We start from the raw sequence: 4,730 nt of genomic DNA, 5'->3' as shown, positions 1-4,730 counted from the left end.
GAGCTCTGCATCGTTGCAGGTGCTGCGGAGCTCGCCCCGATGTCCAGCCAGGACGTCAGATTCAAAGTGCCCAGACAGGAAAAGGAATTCAAATTTTCCCGGGTCATTTCCTGTGTGGCTGGTCAGAGAATCCAAGCTTGGACTGCTGTCCAGAGTGTCAACAGAGTGGTGCACTGTGGGATAGCTCCCGGAGCTACTAAGTTCGATTTCCATCCACACCTAGCCTAATTCGAGCTAGCCATGTCGAATTTAGCGTTACTCCACCTGTCGGGGTGGAGTACCGAATTCGAACTAAAGAGCCCTCTAGTTCGAATTAAATGGCTTCCTGGTGTGGACGGTTGAGCGGTTAGTTCGAATTAACGCTGCTAAATTCGATTTAAAGTCCTAGTGTAGACCAGGCCTGAGTGACTTTGTCAGCACAGCAGGGGCAGGAGCCAAGAGGGCCCTGCAGCGACCTTGCTACAGGGCTGTTATAAATGTGCTGCTGTCTTAATAGTATCCACCATCACTGGATAAAGAAACAGATCTTAAGATGTTTAAACAAAACTTTGACTGCATTCTGTCTGGCAAGGAATCACTTCTCAACAGTGTGCCTGTGAAATCTAGACTTTGTTCTACCTTTTATAGCCCCTATTTCTCTATTGTTTATTTGTATGGTTTCCATCTGATTCTTTTATTGTTTGTCTGTTGCCTAACTAATTTTGCAAGATTTAAATATACTAAGATGATGGGGTCTGATGGGTTAAAGAATTGCTTTGTAATGGGCTAGGATGGGTGAAAAGGGAGGGATAGCTCAGTGGTTTGAGCATTGGCCTGCTAAACCCAGGGTTGTGAGTTCAATCCTTGAGAGGGGCCATTTAGGGAAGTGGGGATTGGTCCTGCTTTGAGCAGGGGGTTGGACTAGATGATCTCTTGAGGTCCCTTCCAACCCTAATAATCTGTGATTCTGTGAAAAATACTGTTTTGTAGGACTTTAGTTTACAATGACTGGTTAAGGTAGAGCTAAGCAGGTCTCAAGTTTCACAATATGAAGTGGGGTCCAAAAGGAGAACCAATTCCAGGACACACCCCAAGATCAGAGTGTCCACACCTCAAAACCCTGCCAACTATATTACGCAGAAGCTGGAGTCCCCAGATGACCAGATCCTATCTGGCCCTCAGGAAAAGTTCATCTGCCTTATTGGGAGTGGTGAGCATTGTCTGCTTAATGTGTGCATTGTTTTGGTGATTGTTAATAAATAGAGGTTAAGGATATTACTGTGTAAGGCTCTTTGGGTAAAAGGTCCTGCAAACCTGCACGTTATACCCTGAGCCTCCAGGATGGGTAAAGGCTGGTGCCTTATACCCCGAGCCCAGGACAGGAAGGGATAGTGTGCCTGAATTAACAGGGTAAGGGTAAAGGTGGGTGCCCTAGAGCAGGGGTCCCCAACCTTTTCAGGACCAGGGACCGGTCATGCCTGCGGAGGGAGCGCTCGTCCCGCGGCTCAGCTGGACCGCCCGCAGGCGTGCCTGCGGGAGGTCCACCGGCTCTGGTTGAGCTGCCGCAGGCATGACTGCGGACGGTTCGCTGGTCGCGCGGCTCAGCTGGACCGCCCGCAGGCATGCCTGCGGCAGCTCAACCGGAGCCGGTGGACCTCCCGCAGGCGTGCCTGCGGGCGGTCCAGCTGAGCCGCGCGACCAGCGAACCGTCCGCAGTCATGCCTGCGGGAGCTCAACCGGAGCCCCGGGAGCAGCGGACCTCCCGCAGGCATGACTGCGGAGGGAGCGCTCGTCCCGCGGCTCGGGTACACCTCCCGCAGGCGGGTCGGTTCGCGGCCCGGTTTGTAAGAGGCCGCGGACCGGTACCGGGCCGCGGACCGGGGGTTGGGGACCCCTGCCCTAGAGTGTTCAGGTAACAAGGATGAGAAAGCAGGCCTCCTGGATGATAAAACACCCAAGTACTCCTTCCAAGACAGAATTGTTAGTAACTACATCTGATTCCATATTTGCGCCTGTACAGAGCCCTATTGAAGTCAATGGAGCTCTGCAAAAGTGAGTTTGCTCACATGGATACTGTTGCAGGACTGCAAGCTATGAGTTCATTCTTCTCACCCTCGCTCCCATGACAAGCTAAACCACATGCACACTCAGATATAAAACAGACTTCATCTTGAGTCACATCTGACATTCTAAAAATGTCTATTTTTACAGTTGTGAGCACAAGAACTAATTTAGTATTGGTGGCTGTTTTTTTGCCTCATTTCATTATTTGGATACTTCACTTAAGGCACATACAAAATTAAAATGGGGGAGAAGGGGAATCACCATTTGACACATGAGAGTAAAGAAATTATATGACACCTAAAGGAGAGCTCTGCAACAGGAACTTAGTAAGCCTGGTCACATCAAAGTATGTAACTGAACCTACAAAAGCAAATTAGTCAACTAATTCCTTGACCAAACACTGCCAATACATTTACATGTGTCGGGAATTATGATTTCCTGCAATGCACGGTTTGTAATACTTTGGTTCCTATATCCACATTGGATAGTGTATCTGCCACTGTCTTGCTCCTCCCCATACCTACCTCTCTGCCTTCATACCCCAAAATCTTGCTGCACAGGGATGCAAAGGGAATCTCAGAGAATGGGGCTGACACTGTGCAGTGGTTGCAGATCCACTGAATAGAGCTGACACCCATCCCAAAATCTGCCCCATAGCCTATGCAGCAGAACCATACAAGGTCTACTACAAGTGGGGCTTCCATTGTAACAGAAGGCAGAACTGGATTTTCTCCCTGAAAATAATTATATATGAGTTTGAGTGAGAAATCACAGGAGATAAGATCAGGGATAGTAAAGCAGATGCAGGGGTAAATTAGAACCAAAGAATAACGTGAGAGACTATTACTAAAGGATGCAAAAGCATGCGAGATAAGAAGCAAATGGATGGCCAAAAAGAGTGTGTTTGGATCCCTCACTTAAAGTAGGAGAGGACAAAAAGAAATTCTTCAGTAAAAAAAAAAAAATACTAACAGAAGATTTAATGCAGTACTAGTTACCAGGAAAGGGAAAAGCCAGAGGGCAGAATTACTTAATACATTCCATAAGCAGGGCCCAGGGAAACTCTCAACCCTGGTAACTGACAGAAGCGGTATTAGAACTGGCTATTATTTTTGAGATCTTATGGAGGACAGGCAAGGCCCTGCTGAATTGTTGGAAGAATTAGGCAAGCAGTGGATTTGCAGGCACCTAAGGAAAAAAAAGGTGAAAAATGGTAGGCAACATGAATTCATTAAACAAATCATGCTAAGTTTGTGTGTGTGACTGGATAACAAGTTTAGTTGCTAAATAAAAAGCAGAATGGAACATATCTCCATTTTAGTAAGGCATCTGATATGGTTCCATGTGGCAGTCCCTTAAAAAACAGATTAGATGGAATTTACATAAAATGACTGAACTGGATGAAAAAAACTGATCACAAATGATCAATGATTCAATGTCAAGTTAGGAGGAGATGCTGTCTGATGTTCCTTAGAAGTCTGTTCTGGGTCCAGCACTATTAATACTTTCATTAGGGACTTGGAAGATGGCAACCAGAGCAAGTGAAAAATTCTGATTATATGAAGCTGGGAAGGAGTGTACGTAGTTTGGAGAATGGAATTAAAATACTCTATTGATAAACTGAAAAAAGGGCTAAAAATCAATAAAATGAGAGAGATAACTGCAGAGAAACATCTATGAAGGATTAATCAACTGCACAAAAACAGAGCAAAGATACACTGCATATAGGCATGAGACAGCATCTAGTCGCAATAATGGATGATAAACTAAACCAGGGGTCTCAAACTCAAATGACCCCGAGGGCCGCATGAGGACTAGTGCATTGGCCCGAGGGCCGCATCACTGACACGCCCCCTTGCTGCCCCTGGCCCCACCCCCAATCCACCCCTTCCATGAGGCCCCGCCCCTGCCCTGTCTCTTCTCCACCTCCTCCCCTAAGCGCGCGCAGTTTTAATAAATATATACACTCAGTAATGCACCTCACTCAAAGGACAAAACACGCACTTAGATTTACTGCCTAAGGCTCTGGGAGGGAGTTTGGGTGGGGGAGGGGGTCTGGATGCAGGCTCTGTGCTCGATGCAGGCTCCAGGCTGCGGCAGGGGGTGGGGGTGCAGGCTTTGGGACGGAGTTTGGGGATAGGAGGGAGTGCAGGGGTGAGGGCTGTGGGGCTGAGGGTGAGGGGTACATGATGCAGGAGGGGGCTCAGGGCTAGGGAAGAGGGTTGGGCTGTGGGGTGAGGGCTGTGGATGAGGGGTTCATGATGCGAGGGGGCTCAGGGCTAGGGAAGAGGGTTGGGCTGTGGGGTGAGGGCTGTGGATGAGGGGTTCATGATGTGAGGGGGCTCAGGGCTAGGGAAGAGGTTTGGAGTGTGGGGTGAGGGCTGTGGATGAGGGGTTCATGATGTGGGGGCGCTCAGGGCTGGGGCAGAGGATTAGGGTGTGGGGGGATGAGGGCTCTGGCTGGGGCTGAGGATTAGGGTGCAGGGAGATGAGGGGTTCATGATGTGGGGGTGCTCAGGGCTGGGGCTGAGGATTAGGGTGCGGGGGGAATGAGGGCTCTGGCTGGGGCTGAGGGTTTGGGGTTGGAGAGGCTCAGGGTAAGGGCAGCCTGCCTTGCCAGTACTGGCGGAGGGCAGGCACTAGGACCCTGCGGCAGCAGACAGCAAATCTGCTGGGAGCCCTCCGGG

This window comes from Mauremys mutica, chromosome 7 (assembly GCF_020497125.1).
Source record: "Mauremys mutica isolate MM-2020 ecotype Southern chromosome 7, ASM2049712v1, whole genome shotgun sequence".
Taxonomy (NCBI): domain Eukaryota; kingdom Metazoa; phylum Chordata; order Testudines; family Geoemydidae; genus Mauremys; species Mauremys mutica.
This window is presented reverse-complemented; position numbering follows the sequence as displayed.